The sequence below is a fragment of the Manduca sexta genome, unplaced genomic scaffold, assembly GCF_014839805.1.
Source record: "Manduca sexta isolate Smith_Timp_Sample1 unplaced genomic scaffold, JHU_Msex_v1.0 HiC_scaffold_704, whole genome shotgun sequence".
Classification (NCBI taxonomy): Eukaryota; Metazoa; Arthropoda; class Insecta; order Lepidoptera; family Sphingidae; genus Manduca; species Manduca sexta.
Window position 1 is genome coordinate 1 of NW_023595522.1, and position 17,954 is coordinate 17,954.

Sequence of the window (17,954 nt, forward strand, 5' to 3'; positions counted from 1 at the left end):
ACGCGTGCGAAAGAAAGAGATGAAGCGATATCCCCACATCGCGCCTACTTCTGCACATTACAATATTTTAAATATGAATTACTCGCTCATTTTTTAACCAATTTTTATGCAGTTTTCGCAGGAGTGCTTCTTTTTCGTATTATTAACCATTACATATAGAATAATGTACAAAATCAAGCATAGGCCGGTCCCCTATTATGCCGACCTGTTGGACCCGGATATACACAGGCTGATCAGGGAACGTGACACACTTGCGTGTGCCAATATGTTGGGATTTAACACTGTGGGTACAGTGGTCGCTATCCAGGCGGATCTAAAATATATCCTACCACCAGTAAACATAACATTGTGTTCAAGATCAGGGTAAGAAAATACATTAGCTTAGTGAATTCTAAGTTGATTCCAGCTATTCTGTGCTAATGTAAGTGTAGTGTTGTTGAGTCTGGTTTCTGCAATTGTCAGGCAGAAGTGTCAGCTGTCAAGTGAGACGGCTGACGTTTTAAAAAGAGGCAGCTCTCCTCTCCCCTGTGCCCCTCGAGGACCCTTCTAATTAGACCATTGGTGTCCATGGCTGATTGTGATTAAATTAATAAATATAAATTTATTACATAATAAAAGTATGATCTATTAAAATAATCGTGATATAACAGTAAGATCCGTCGATACTACAGTAAGAAAATCCCAACCAACAATTAAAGTCTTCCACTATTTTATATCATCTCAAATATGAAATAACATTTTATTATATCGAATACAAAAATAACCGTCCAGGCGAGCTGGGTATGCCGCAGAAACTATTAAAGCAAAACTTAAATCAGTTTTGTTGCTTCCTTAGACTCCCGACTCTACACTAGGTGACTACTGCATGCGATTTCGCATGGAGAACCTGGAATCGGTTTCGCAAATGTAAAATATCTTGCTTTACCGTAGTTTGCTCAACTTCTGACGGCTTACGTTAGAGTTATGTTTCGACATAAGAGGTTTATATCTCTTTGATTTCGTTTAAAATAATGTGGTAGGTCTCTCATATGTGAGAGTTCGCCTGGGTAGGTACCACCGCAGTGTCTATTTCTGCCGCCAAGCAGCAGTGTGTGGTCACTGTTGTGTTTCGGTTTGAAGGACATTGTAGCCAGTGTAACAACTGGACATAGTGAGACTTAATATCTCATGTCTCAGGATTGCGAGCGCAGTGGAATACCAAACAATAATTAGTTATTCAAAGTGTTGGATTGTGTTTCTATTGTTTACGGGCGGTCGTGTCGCTTACTATCGGGAGAACGGTAAGCTCGTCTCGTCATTAAAAAAAATAAAAAACAAATGTACGAAAGTTATTTAACTAAGTAGCTCTCATATATGAAATTATGTCTAGGTATAGTTTGCCTATTTCTACTGCCAATCACTGACAGTTGCTTTAGAAACCTCAACAATAAATAGATACCGTCAGCGCAACGGTTAGAGCAAGAAAATCGCCGCAAATAAAAGCTAATCGACAAAGAGTTAACATGTGAAATAAATCGCACAAAAAACGACATAAATTCAAAAGCCGAACAGTGTACTCAAAAGGCCATACGACTATAACTAGAAAATTCAACACGGCAGCAATGTACACATCGTTTGCGCTGAATAATGACGCATCTGCAACATGTAAGTACTTAAAAAATTGCAAAAATATGCCTTTAGCATTCAACAGTTGATTCTATAGTAAATTTATTTTACATCCGTATTTATACACTAAATAACATTGACAGCATCGATATATACTAGTATAGTATAGTACTACGTACTAGATTTGGTGTTCCGAACATTCACTGTGTTCAACTGAATTGAACTGTCTTCCATTCAAACTGATTTTAGTATGGTGTTTGTGTGACTGTGTACGGAGTGGCGCTCATAATATAATAACGCGAGTGTAATTGTAACCCTGGATTTGAATAAAAAATATTAGTCAAATATGTAAAATTACTTTCAAATAAAAAAATAGGTTATAACAGTGACGTTTTGGTTGCCATTTTAGTTCAGATTTTGAACAAATAGTTTATATGGATGTTCGTGTTTATAGAATATATGTCAATGATCTACAGTCTCTCTTGTTTTTCTGTTTGAATATTTTAGGTAGTAATTACAAGCCATTATGACCCTTATTGTCTTAGGCTGACTCGTCCTGTTTATTGCTACGCAGTGATTTGAAATACTATTTTCGGGTAGTATTGTTACAAACAGTGGTGTAGTTTATCATCGGGCAGGCGGCTTACTAGTGTCATCACGGATTTGTTTAATAATATTAATAACCCTGCAGGGAAGGGTATGTAGCGAGGCGTCTGAGAGGCGAATTGGCATACCTTGATTCCGTGGGCTTAGGGACCCCTGACCGTTGTCTTGACTTAACAGACTGGCTAGGGGTGGAAGTCACAAGGGCTAAGAACCTAAGCTCCATAGTGGAAGTGTTTAATCTGTGTAATAGCTCGAAAACCCGCACTGGGACGCGAAAGCCACCCATAATGATAAAATCGGTGCATGCCATTCAACATTATTTAGGCACCCACACCGATTGCATCTTTGGTAAACGCTACTTTTGGTATGCCCATCCAGTGAGGGGCAATTTTAATATAAAATGCTGCCTTAGATACAAAGATTAAGACATTTTATTTGGTAGGCGTCCCATTATCTCAATAGCCCAGCAACCACTGCAGCTGGATCCCATCCAAAACCCAGTATAATTCCCATGTTCTCTGCAGTCCTAGCAACTTGGCTATTTTATACATTCGTTGCAGAAAAGGTTCTGTTTACATTTAAGACTGGCCCATCCAATGCCTCTGGGGAATGCGCTTCCAATGCGCTGCTTTAGAGCAGTAGTCTAGAAGTCATATATCTTCCCAGACAGATTCTTCAATAAAATGGATGATCTATCAACAGCACTATTTCAAAAATTCAAAACATAGTTTGGATTACTGATATCCATATTTCAATATATATAAGGTCTAAATCTGTCATAACAAAAGGTCCATTCCAATAAAATAAATTACCAAAGGTACCCATTCCATAGATCTAACATAACCGCTCCTGTAGGAACGATCGTAAGGCATGATAAACAGGTAAAGTTGCTCCTCCGAGGGCAAAGTCAGCGGACCGTGGGTTATTTCAACATGTACGAGCCAATTAGGGCATACGAACGAACATTTTTCGTTGGAAATACGGTAAAAGTTAAAAAGTAGTAAATTTTTATCGCTTCCTTGGACGTGCTATCTAGTAGCAATGGTAATGTAAGAAAATTTTGGATATCAAAGCAGTCAGACTGCCTCGGTGGCGTAGTTGTATTGCACGTCCGGTACAATAGCGCTCTGAGGTCCTGGGTTCGAATCCCGGGTCGGGTGAAAAGTGATATTTGGGTTTTTCTGCTCAGTATCAGCCCAGAGTCTGGAATTTGTGCCCGATATGGCGATAGGCTCGCCCCCTATCACATCATGGGACGGAACATACTTGGCGAAAAGTGGGTGCCCTAGTTGCGCCTCTGCATACCCCTTCGGGGATAAAATGCGTGATGTTATGTATGTATGTAAAGCAGTCAATGCGAGTGAGCTAGTTGAACTAAACCGTGAAACAAAAGCGTCAGCTTTGACTGTTCCCATAAATACTATTTATCGGTAAATGTGTATTAGTAAAGTATTACAAGCCCCGGTAGTTTTTATTATGTGTTATTAATAGCACAGATACTGACGATTTTTTCCCCGACTCCTACAGGAGTTATTACGTCGCAATTTTGTTGTTTACATTAAATGTACTCTCTCCCCGAATGTGGTATTAGTACAAAGCGTCCTAAGATTATATAAAGCGGACATTGGAAAGATTGTCATACAAAAATTTTGTTTTCAAGCGATGGTTACTCAATCTACCGTTAAATAGCAAAACACCAATGTAAAATACATTTTTTTCCATATCGTGATTTGTACTTTTTATTGCGTATGTTAGTATATTATCTGTAAAAATGTTATTTTTGTATTAATATTTAAGGACCCTGAGACATCTTGTCACACGGACATTTCAAATAAGACAACTTATTACAAATTGGTAATAACTTTTGGAGCACAAAGGTCCTGATTTCCGGTCTATAACTAACTATATTGTTTAATGTCTTTGTATTAATAATAAATAATAATAATATCAGCCCTGTATTATATACTTGCCCACTACTGAGCACGGGCCTCCTTTACTACTGAGGGGGGATTAGGCCTTAGTCCACCACGCTGGCCTAGTGCGGATTGGTAGACTTCACACACCTTCGAAATTCCTATAGAGAACTTCTCAGATGTGCAGGTTTCCTCACGATGTTTTCCTTCACCGTTAAAGCGCACGATAAATTCACAAAGAATTTACACATGATTTTAGAAAAGTCAGAGGTGTGTGTCCTTGGGATTTGAACCTGCGGTCATTCGTCTTTGCAGTCCGTTCCACACCCAACTAGGCTAACGCCGCTTTGTCTTTGTATTAGTACAATTAAAAATCTTACGTATAATTTTCTATCAAGAACCCAACACTAGTAACCGATTTGTATAAGAAATGTAAGTGCTAAGATATGTGAAACGACTTGATATTAGCTGCTAATTTTTCTTAAACGTCACAAGTCCCTGTGGCGCAGAGGATAGCGCGTTGGACTTCTAATCCAAAGGTCGTGGGTTCGATCCCCACCAGGGATGTGTAATAATTTTGTTAGATTTAAGACTTTCAAGGTTATTCAATACGTCATCGTCTTGCACAAAGTTAAGTAAATATGTGTTTTCTTTATTCGAATTTTTATATATTAATGCTAAAATTGTCAATATTCACTATTATGTGCTTGATAAAAGTTGCAAGTAAGAAACTACGTAACCTATAAGAAATATAAAATTTTGTTTTTAACAATAATATTTCACAAATAATTGTTTTTACGTATTTATTTTTGTTAATGAAATAATCTTGGTATCAAATTTGTTTATCATGGATTACTTGATAACATTTCGGCGGCGCACTATTCCAAAGTCCCATATAATTTTTTAATTATGTTCCAAACCCAGGTTTAAAAATATTCCTGTTAGTAAACATAAGAAAAAATATATTTATGGTTCCTTCTTTATTTATCTTTGAATGACGAGATGAGTTTGAAATTCGCCTGATGGTAAGCGATACGACCGCCTAAACAGTAGAAACACCATCTAACGCATTGAATTATAAAGTATTGTTTGGTATTCCATTGCGCTCGCGATACAGAAGGCTGTAACGGAGGCAAAAAAAATAATGTTATTTTATATGTATTTTGCTCAAGTTTTCACCCGGTTTCGCATTCATATTAAATGACCCTGTGTAAAAGTAAAAAGAGAAAAATACTTCAATGGAATATAACATATTGAACTCAAATCTAAAATTTGAATTATGCGTTAAAAAATTGCAAGATTTTTAATCAAAGCGCGGTATAGCAATTCCATTTCACAGCAATCGAAGCTGCAATCAATATTCAATAAACGCAGATACAACCTACTTTTTTCACTGATCGTCAAAGACAAAGACAGAAGAAGGAGCCAATCCATTAATCCAATTTGCCGTGTCAGCTAAACGTACTGGCGATATTGGATTCAGCACTATGAGTTTAGTTAGTGCCGAACGAAAGTTGGGCAAACAGTCTTCTTTTTGGGCCTGTCCGCAGCTGGAAAATCCGAGGATTTTAAGTCGAAAGTCATTTCAACTGGAATTTTCGCCGGGCGCAAAGGCTGTGAAAGCCTTGCCATGATTGTGTGGTTAGCCAATGTTCGCTGGATTGGTTATTGGCAGGTCCGAAGCTTTCTTTAGTTAACAGATGCTGGAGAGTTGTATTTGGTTTGGTTTCGTATTGAACGCATTCGAGTCATAGTTAATCTTGTACGATTTCCATAAAGTAAACGAAGATTTTTTCAAGTTTTTGTTAGAGTCCATCTGGGTTTTGCCTATTTACTACAGCTACCGTGCTTAAGTGATCTTTTGTAGGTTTACAGGGTAATGCAAACTGTTCATTATTAGATTCATCATTGGTTACTTCGGTTAATATTAAGGTGAAAATATTTTAGGTTTTCCTTCAGATAAACTTTTCTAGATTGTAGTTACATTTCATTCGTATAATTAATCACAAGAGGCGACCTGTACCCTCGTCCCAAATGAGTTTTTGCACACCCTACAAAACTTAAGTAATTTATGTTTATACAAAATGTATTTAACACGGGCTGAAATAGTTTTCATTTGAACTCGGCCTGGACTTTTCGCCGTCGGCTAAACTGAAAAACAAGCCAACACGCGAAAATGTACTGAATAAATGAAATAATGGCAGTTGGTTGCGATTTTAATGTTGACGTCATAAAGTTATTTCATTAATGGTTGTTGATTAAATAATGTAAATGAATTATTTAGTTATTTTTTTGTATGGAAATAACTAAGAATAATCGTGAGGATGAAAATAATTATGTGGTGTTTTTCATAAGGCCCGTAAAATTATATTTACCTATCAATTAAAAAAAAGTATCATCAAAATCTATAAATCACAATAAGCGTAAAATCCAAAATATTATTAAGTACCGTATAAAAATGTATTCGCTATATAATACAATGAAACAATCGAAAATATTTATCAAACCACGATAAAAAATTCATTCATTTGTTTTTGAGACAACCGCGTACATACAAAACTACTTAAGTACTTCGTTGAGTACCGTTTTTATAAGTAGCTTACGAATGTGACGCTGTATAGTTTCACAAGTCGTTCTCAGTTGGAATCACTCGATTTCTCGGAGCGTGTGGCCGGAATTATCTTTTGACAGTATTTTAGTTTCGCCAGATAAGTTAGCGACCACTTTGTAGCGTATTTTCGTATCAACTCAGGAATTTGTACTAAGACTGGTGTTTCTATTATCTATTTCTTTAGGCAACCTTAAATGGCGTGGGATAGACTTTGTAGCGAATATTTACAGTATATTTTATGTCTTTTTTTGGGAAACTTTGAATGGCGGTGGATTGATTTTATAGCCAAATGTTTGCAATATATTCGTGACATTCACTAATGGCTATTGGCTGAAACAGTCAACAATTCATCTAAATTGATTAGATTTTTAGTTCAACAAAAGTTGTATGGAAACGAAAAATCGGCATCTGATTGTTGGCATTTCATTTTATATGTCTTCTCCAAGTTGACATCTTTAACACAGTGTTTTATATTTGCTAACATCTATACATATTATAAAATAAAGTCCCCTTGTCTGTATCTTATCGACTTTCCCAAAATCTACGAATTTTTATGAAATTTCGTATGGAGATAGTTTAAGACCTTAGAAAGGTTATAGGCTATTTTCTATCCCGAGAAAATATATAGCGGGACTTTTATCCCGTAAATCTCCATCACTCAGGCGAAGCCGCAACCAAAAGCTAGTTGCATTATAATTAAATCGTATACCATTTTTAGAAATATCGAAGTCACACGACTCCTTCCCTAATCTTCCTTTCTAAACCCTCGTATCTACCTAAACCCGGAAATTTTGACATTTAAACGCGCGACAGCAATTATTTCAGCGGCACACATCAAAGACGCCTTCATTATGATTCTCTTTATGCACCTTTGGGAAGGGACGTTACGTTTTTGGAATTTAAAGCGATTGTTTTTCCGGAAAATAGGCAGGGCATTGAACGGAATATCTGACTGGCAATCATCAGTTATTCATTTTTATTTTACTTTGGATTGGAAGTGGATAAAATATTTAATTATCTGTTATTCGGTTCAATAGTAAACGAATAGACAATTCGAACCCAGGACCTCAGTTGCTGCCGTACCGCGCATGCAGTACAACTACGCGACCGAGGCAGTCAAATAAAATAAACTAACATGAAATATAAATTCGCTAATATTTCACGTCTCTCGTAAAGCATTCCCGTTTAATTGGCTCCAATGAGTGCGATTTATATTCTAAGCTAATGAAAACCGGCTGATTTCCCTGGACGGTACCTTTCATTACGGTTCCCTCACTTTATATTGGCCTAAAAGTTTGGTGTGTGGGTTTAACGTTGTAACAAACATTTGATCCCATGCAGAATACAAATTAATTGAAATAGAAGTCATTTGTTTTGATTCTGGCAATGTGACTAAATCTATTGGTGATCATACTAGATAAGGTAGTAATAGGGTAGACAGATACTACGGATTGCTATTACGCCATATCTTAACTTGTTCTTCTATTTTTAACAATCTCCTCGTGCAGTCCATGCATGACTTTTTTGCATTAGATATGACACTGTATTTTCAGCGCGCTTGATCCTTTCTTACCCTCCATCTGATGATGGGTACAGTGCAGTCTATACATAATGTCGACAAACGAAAGACGACGGTTTCCAGAAGTGGCCAAACCAGGCTAGAAGGATTAGAACTGCCTGACTATGAACGCCCCTCGTCAGAACATGTAACAAAAGCGAAGTATTCACTATGTACACGATAGTAACTTCTCAATATAGTACAAATATAAAAGGTACTCTTTTACGTACAAAATGAACCCGATGGAACCAGTAATCCCACGCATTTATAAAGTTCTTAAGAGTTTTCCAATTAAACGTCTTTTGGCAAAGACCTTTGTATTTATATAGATTATGGCTTAACTTGATTAGCCTATTAATCGGATATAGACTGCCGAAACCTGTTACGAGTTGGATCAATAGCTGGATCCAACTTTGGAACAAACTTGGATCCAATATAACCACAAAAGTCTAGTTTATGGTCACTTGTCGTTGTAAATAATGCGTCTTTATTTCGTTTTTAGATTTTTTTGTGAAAGATAGATTGAGATGAATGTCTGAAACAAGTTCTGATATTGCCTAAAATGTGTGATATTGCCTAAAATATTTCGTGAAATGACGAAACGGATTGGAAACCATTTTAGTTACTAAAGTTGGATTGTTATCTACCAAGGATTTGATTTACTGCTACCAACAACAACTTTGTCGTTTAATTAAATTATTAGCAATTGAGCAGACCCAGACCATCTTTCTTCGCTCAATCGAAAAAACTGTGTTGGAATAAGTATATTTTTATACACTTAAATAAGATTGCAATACATTAACTATATCAATCGTCTTCTTATCATCTATTTTAAGCGCAGTTATAGTATCATAAGTACTGATGGTTGATATGATAGTCCCAGGTTAGAATTAACAGCCTTAAGAGTCTAGACACACATTTATTTATACAGGTTTATGGAATTAAATGTGTAAAATTATCGCTCACCTCAACAAAGGATAAAAAAATGAAGATATAAGAAGTCGAACCGCATCGGGCCAGCATGGCGGACGCAAAATCTAACCCTTAATTAATATTAGCTTTGAAGACAATACAAAACATATTACACCATCTTCTTATCCGTAATCCGTTGATCCTTTACGCAACATTATTACATTACGAGATTGGAAGACTTACAAGCGATTATCGCGTTTTAACACTTCATATATGTTAGCCCTTAGGTATATTTCCTTTGCACGACGCCCGAGCAACTTACCTAAGTGCTTAATGTTACTTAAGTGTTGGTGGAAAAAGGTAACGCCAGCGGTAACTTCTAAACTACTTAGCAAACCAACATTATCTAGACGAAGGTCGTAAAGGAAATGGGATGTGGAATTGTTTTGATTTGGAAGGTTTTTTTGGATTGTCTGGTGAAATGATCTAAATGGGATTGTATATCGAAGTAGTTCTGATTTAAGAGAAGATTATGAGGTTTTCTGTTTGTATCGATTGAAGGATTGGCTATGAAGTCCCTTTGTGAAACGATTATCGATTGTAGAAATGCATCTTGGATGCGGCCGCAGGTCGTCTATCTTTATATGAATGGGTCTACTTTATACACGTACTTCAAGGCACGTACGGCAAGGTTACTCAACCGCACCTGATGGTAAGTGGAGTGTTGTCCAGATCTCTATCTGATATCTAGAGTGTCGAAACGAGAGGTGCTTACACCTCGCTGGTCGACACAATTATGCCCATCTGTTATGAACATATATTGATCCCAGAACGCGACAAACTTCCTTGGACATCTCGGCTTGACATATCGAGTACGATGGTTGCGATCCAAATGGATACGAACATATATATTTGTACTAGTTAGGATTACCAATACATTAATTGAACGCATACTATTTCCAGCTATACATTATTACGTCAATTCAGTTATCAGTGTTCCAAATCTCTGTGTAATTATAGTTATATGTTGCTGTGTATATCACATCGATGTCATTCCCCGAAGTGGTACCTAATTAAACCCAATCTGATCTTAATTAATCGAACAATAATTTGATAAAGCAATTAGTTTACACTTAAATGTGTTTAATGGTTATTGTTTACGCGTTATAGATGGTGTTTAGCAATTTATTCGAATTCTCTTCAAATTGTAATTACATTATTAACTAGCTTTTGCTCGCGGCTTCGCTTCGCTTGCTGTGAAGGAGTTTTCTGGGATAAAGGTCCCGTCATTTATTTTCACGGGATTAATAGGCTATGTCCTTCCCAGGGTCTCAAATTATCTCTATATCAAAATTCATCGAAATACGTTAAATTTTTGAGTTTATTTGGTTCAGACAGGCAGACAGAAGCGGCTCGGGACTTTGTTTCATAATAATACATTTTTTAGAACTTTTAAAGAGAAACCATTCCGTCATACATGATTGTTACTGTTAAGTATGCAAGACGGGACACGAGTGAAACAAACGCTGGCTCGTAACGCACTAATTTATTGACCATCGACAAGGGCGTGTACGCAGCACGCTATACTTATAACTACATATATAACAGTTACGTTACTTAAACCGTTTACGCAGCACACGCAGCGGAAGCCCTCAAAATATTTTTTCTCCCTTTTTGCAACATTTTTCATTGATGATCCGCTCCTATTAGTTAGCGTAATGTTACTCATATATACCCTATAGCCTTCCTCAATTAATGGGCTATGCAACACTAAAATATTTTTTCAATTCAAACTACTAGTTCCTGAGATTAGCGTGTTCAAACAAACAAACTCGTGAGGTTTACGTATAGTATATTTGCAAATTATTACCCAAAACAACTTTTACAATTTAATCTGCCTGTTTACGGCAAACTTATACAAAGTTATAAGCATAAACTTGTTTCGTTATAAGATAATATCTTCAAAATTATCCCAGATTGCAATACGCGAAGTACGAACCGATAGTTATTTGGAGTTTGTTACGAAATTACCAAATTCGATTCACATTCGGAGTATGCAAATTATAAAAATGTATTGGGACTGAAATAAAATAATTTATTCAATGGAGCCTTCCAACACCTGTCGTATCGTAGCAAGAACGCAAATTCGGTTACTCGGTTGTACGATATAAAGGATTTGGAAGAGGCTGTGTGACTTATTCGGTGGCGTAGTTGTATTGCGGTGCGTCAAGGCTCTGAGGTCCAGGATTCAAATTCACTATTGAAATTGTTTTTTGCTCAGTATCAAGACGGAGATTCGAAGTTATTCTCGATAAGGCGTTAGGCTCATCCCCTATCACGTCATGAAATGAAATGCAATGAAATAATTTATTTGAACCTGTGAAATGTTATACATAATTTAGAATCCCTCAAAATGAACACTACCACCAGTTCGGAAAGCAGTTCTAATAAAAGAAGAACGGGAAAGAAATTCTGGTGTTGCTCTTTGCAAAATTAGTTTAAGGTATAAACTACAATACATGAGACACAGAAAAGAGAAAAATTACATTTGTTTGCTTTTTATTGCTGTTTAGAGCAGTTCCTTTATGGGCGGAATATATAGACGAAAAGTAGGTGCCCTGGTTGTTACTCTGCTTACTCTTAGGAAAGCGTAATATGTTAGTTTTGTTTTTGCGTATAAAAAGTATAATAATTAATTAGCAATTACAATAGCTAAAGTATACCACATACAATTTCAATTAGAAATGTTTCTTTGAGAATATTTCACGTAGAATAAAAATACATGTTAACTTGGTTGAGGAATGCTATGCATCTGCCGCTATTTACTGGAATAGTATGTGTTAATTGGGACTTCTTTCGTATGAAAGCTCTTTGCTATTAAAATATCCCATGTAATTTTCCAAGAATCGGCATATATCTAGAACATAGCCTATCTACTTATATGCTAAGTTTCATCCGACCGGTTTCTGCGTTTACTTCTAACAAACATCCTACCATATTCATATCATAATTCACAAAAAATCACATAATAACATTCTCTATATCTGAATTGCCACATCCAGCGACGCTATCGCCCAAAATCACCTAGTTTGCATTCCGCTCACGGCGTCTTTGGACGCCCGAAGACTTTCAAACACGACGTCCATTATTTTATACAAATTGAAATGTCACCAGCCCGATTTGACTATCATGTGGATACGCTGTGCCCGCTTTGTCCCAGATGTTATGGGTTTTGGGACTGGATTACGATGTTTATGGTGTGTTAGTTTATTGTATTTTGTGGCGCCTTATATGAAATGGCGAGGCAGCGTAAGTTTGTCTTTTTAATTTAAGTTATTTCTTTCTTTATTTATGGTTTATACGCACTTACGTGGGTTTTGAAAATTATATCGTTTGGTATTATGAAAGGAAATCCTAAAAAAAATTTACTCCTTGCAGAAATTGGTCGTGGAATTCTGAGCATTCGCTCCGAGATTGATTTGTGGAATTATAAACGTTTGTTTAGGATCTGAGTGTTGTGGCATCGGAAGTCCTATTTATTTCTAGAATTTTTTTTCTTCGTTCCGTTTTTAGGGTACTTTATTAATGTTACGTGTTTTTAATATATATATATATATATCGACGCTAGAAAGCATAAACGCTGTAACCCTGAAAGTATGAACTTTACACCAGAGCCAAAAAACTTTTGAAATTTTAGAAAAAAAATCATAACTCGTGAACTGTTACACCTACAAGTTTGCGGTTTTTAGCAAAGTTGTGCAGTTTGTGCTCAGCTATAATATGGTCATTAGCTATTTCATCTAAAGTTCCCTGGACAAGATTTAATATGGGTTACAGCAAATAGAACATTTTTTTGAGACCTTGAAAACGCTGTAACCATATAAGACAAAGTATGAAAGATTCATTTTGTCACGTTTTTTGGGAAAGCATAAACGTTGTAATTAGCATACTCTCTATTTTAAAATGCTGTAAGCAATGGAACAGACTATACTTAAACGTCAATAAAATGCTGTAACGATGGTAGAAGTTGAAATAAAAGACTTTCAAAAAGTTAAAAACTAATATTTTTATTAGGAACTCTCTTTTTGACTTCAAAATTATTATATTAAATTAACTTTTATCACTCTACTCTATATTTCTTTGTAGAAATCTCTCTTACATTAAATGGTAAGCAATAAAAACAATCTAAAAATATAAAAATGAGTAATCCTTTACTTTTATGATTCAACCTCTCATTGATTTTTAACTCTACTATATTATAGACTTTTTCTTTCTCATTAATCTTCTGAACATCTTTATTTCTTTTGAACAGCGTTCTCGGAATCAGCTTCTTTTGCTTTGGAATCTTTGAAGAAATAACTTAAAAATGAAATTCTTAAAAAAAAACATAATCGAATCATAACAACTAGCTTTAAAAGCTATTTAAGCAATATTAATAATTAAATAAAACTAATAATATAAATACAATTTATAAAATAAATGAAACAAATACAATAAATAAATAGGTAATAATAATTGTTTTCTTCAACTAAATATTATAGAGAAAATTAACTTTGGTCAATATTTCCTTATCATAGTACGTTCGATTATTGAGGATTTTTTGTTTCTTCAGAAACATTATTGTTATTATCAGGCATTGACGATGAGTATGGAGCTGGTGTCGTAAAAGAAAACACGGTACCTTTTGGTTCCAACGTTTTCTTTCCGGAAATTTCGACCTTCAGAATAAGCCCCGTAGACGGCTGGAAACGAAAGTGAATACTGAGGAATTAAAAGTTATTATGGAAGCGGATCCATCGCAAACCACTTTAGAGTTAGCTGCAGGGTTAGGTGTGAGCGATAAAAGTTTTTAATCCTTTTGTAGCAAATCAGTAAAAGCAAAATAGCTTGAAAGGTACCTCATAGATTGAGTGAATCAAACCAACAAAATCGCGTCGAATGCTGCGTTACATTGCTCAACCGACACTATCATTATAGGATTTGCAATGGAATGATTACCTGTAATGAAAAGTTCTTCACAATGGCTGGATCCTAGAGAACCATCCAAATCCTGCCCCAAGCGAAAATTGATTCAAAGTAGATTAGTTTTGAGTGTTTGGTGGACTAGTGCTGGTGTCGTTCACTAACGCTTTCTAAAATCTGGCCAAACGATTATGGCAGATATCTATTATCAGCAACTGCAAACCATGATGGGCAAACTAGCTGCCAAAAGGAGGCTGGTCAATCGCTGTAGGCCACTGCTGCTTCAGGACAAGGCTAGACCACACACTGCACAACAGACAGCCACTAAACTAGAGGAGTTGCAATTGAAATGTCTGCGACATCCGCCGTACCCTCTCCGGACCTTGCTCCAACAATTACCATTTTTTCAGTAAATTCAATAACTTTTACAAGGAAAAAAATTCGACTCCGATGTGGCATTCCAAACCGCCTCCAGAAAGTTGATTGATTCTCGCCCCCATGTTTTTTTTAGTAAAGAGATCAATGAACTCCCTACAAATAGTAAAAATGCATAGATAACAATGGCACATAATTTGATTAATTAATTATATTTTAAAAAAAATCCAGTATGTATTTTTCCCATACAAAATGCCAATTTCTCATGTCAAAACCTAGTATTAAGAATTTCTATCAATTTTCCGTTTATTTCTTTATAGATTTTTTCACTGAGAATCGTTATTTTTTACTATTATAATTTTCACTTTCATCTGTCATAACATCATTATTTGAGATGGAATTACACTCTAGTATTAAATATTTTCGCCATATATGACGTTCAAACGACATCTGAAATCAAATTACTAAATATATTATTTATAATAATTAAGTAATTTTAACATTTATTCTTAAAATTAAAAAAAAAATTCTCAGGACGTTTTGATTATAACTCACAGACTTATTTTATCTACTGCTTTTGCTTATCAAAATTACAAAATTTTACTCGGTCAATTAAGAGATATTCAAGATCTCAAGAAATGCTTCAAAATTGTATTACTAAAATTAATATTGCTCCTACATTTTACATAACGATAGTAGTTAGGTTATAATTTACCCATTACAGTAAATCATAATAAAAGGAAACATTGAACAATGGTTAATTAGTGTATAATCAATAAAAAAATATGAATTTAATTAAAAACTTATCGTTAAAAGAGCGCCCAATTGGCGGAAAGCTCCAACTTACAGCAAACACAACACTGCACGACATGAAGCGACTAAGACGTTTCGTCGGCTGCAAAAAGGTGCCACGCGACTGTATTAACGCAGTAATTCAAATATTTTCAAACGATCGATACGGTACGGATCGTATTTTCAAACGATGTAAAAGGATTTAAATTAGTAATCTCTTCATGTCACATACCGTATAAACGTTGTAACCTGAGGGTGTCTAAAAATATTGTCCCGTATTAACGTAGTAACCATGGTCACACTTTAGATTACAACCGATCAAATGGTGTAAGTACCTTTACTACAAAAAACACTAGTTTTTCGGTGGGTTACAGCAATATAAAGTCTGAGATACGTAAAAAAATCACCAAAATTTTACGCTGTGCAAAAAATTTTTTTCATCCTAGCGCAACGAGCATGGGTTCATTCGACGCAGAAAAATTTCCTGATTCCAACGGTGTAAAAAACGTATTTTCGATATTTCAAGGGTTACAGCGTTTATGCTTTCCAGCGTCGATATATTAAAAACACGTAACATTAATAATATAATATATATATATATATATATATATATATTACGCGGAATTATTGCATTAATATTTTTATTTAGAACAAAATATTATTGCTACTCAAAACTCAGACAATAGGAGCTCATATTACCAATTCCAACTTTATATTTCATTATGACGGACCGGGCCTCCACTACTAAGAGGTTTACCGAATACGTTATTTTAATAAAAAATATATATTTTTACATGCGAGACTCTTAATTCCTACATTCCTAAAGTTAGAAACCCAAGATCAGTTCAGAACATTCTATCACAAAGCAGTTTCCATCTGCCGTCATAAAATACAGATTTATTCCACATTCAGACAACGTTGTGACGTGATTTGGGCAAACGTCGCCATCTCTGACACGTGTTACGGGTATTAGAAACGATAATATAATTACTATCATATTTTAGTTTCAAAGATATAGTTCATGTTTTGATATGTTATTTATGTAATTTAAGAGAAGAGCAGAAGAGATATTTAAAAGAGTTAAATGGATGAATTTCAATATATAACATATTTCGCAGTTTAGAAATGTTGGGTGTGTACAAAAAAATATTATATATGATTTTGATATTATATGTTTTGACATTGTACTATTAAGTAGTGTGTTATTTGATAGTTACTATACTTAATAGAGACGATATTGTATTAGGTTTAAGGTACCTAGAATGAAATTTTACAAATTATTGATAAAAATAAATAAAATGTATTTCGGTACGACTGAAAATAAATTGACGTGAAGTAATGGTAGATACAGTATTACATTTCAGATGACCAGTTTAGAGTCTTACAGAAAAGAGGAGCAGTCTTTTACCATTTACCAGGCACAGTACTAGACTCCAGGCCGATACTGAGCAGAAAAATTTAATAGGAGCCACGGATCAAGCTTCTGACTTTTTTGTGTATCGGACCCCGCAGTCAACACAGGGGTAACCTGCGAATGGGATACTGAACTCTCTCGGCTTAGCGACTGCAGGGACCTGGAGGAAAGTTGGGAGGAAATAACTAGAGAAGGAAGTGAGGGGCAAGGAAAAGGAACCCTCGTAGAATGAGCGGAGGGGAGAAGGTCAGGAAATGTTCGCGAGGCCGCGTATGTCTCAATGTGTTTTGATAACCAAGAGATATACACAATGAACCGTAAGCCTAGGGCCGTGGCAAATATCCCCCCGTGCATAAGCCTTAATTCTATGTGGAGACCAAGCGCACAAGAATTGCCTCGGAGACAAAGCACGGGAATTATATCGCTTAAGGTTATAGCTTAAGGTCAATTTTCATACATTTTGTTTCACCTTTAATCTGGGTAACTAAACAAGTATTGACAAGTAAAGAATTTAAATTCACGTCTAGTTAGTGATTAGTTCTCGCAGTTGAAAGAAAAACGTAAAATAATTAATATGCATGGATATTTCGGCCTTTACAATTTCGTCGTATTAAATTTTAAAGGCGAGAACTAATCACTAACTAGACGTGAATTTAAATTCTTTACTTGCCAATACTTGTTTAGTTACCCAGATTAAAGGTGAAACAAAATGTATGAAAAATGGACCTTAAGCTATAACCTTAATACGACGCCACCGACGTAGAGTAGGGACATACGCGCTTACTACAAAAATGACCTCGATCAAAAGGGCTCATCATGCATTTAATAAATATAAATCACTATATCTCGCAACATCTATTTCATTCCATTTTGTACTCTATTGATACATTTATTAAATTTAATATCTTTAAACCGTCGACACTGGCCATTTCCAAATAAGTTACGGCCAACTCATTTCCTACTTCCTGTTATTGGTTATTTTCTATTTCTCTCTCATTTAACAGATTGTGCCGCGCGGCTGGATGTTGGATTTTGCTGTTTATATTCGACGCCCTTACCACGAAACATTCGGATTATCAGCCTCATATTATATTAGTTGTTCGCGCAGATGTTGTCCTGGCAGACAGCATTTTCTGTAAACTACCTTCAATTTCTCAGGTCTTGACAACAACGCCATCTATCGACTCCAAAATTATCCTATGATTT

General features: G+C 35.5%; 1 non-coding gene across 1 annotated transcript; it reads left to right on the forward strand.

The window, feature by feature from the left end:
* The first annotated feature begins 4,618 nt into the window (after nucleotides 1–4,618).
* Trnar-ucu lies at nucleotides 4,619–4,691 on the forward strand. The gene has a single exon. It is a non-coding gene; the product is annotated as a tRNA-Arg (tRNA).
* Nucleotides 4,692–17,954: the final 13,263 nt, after the last annotated feature.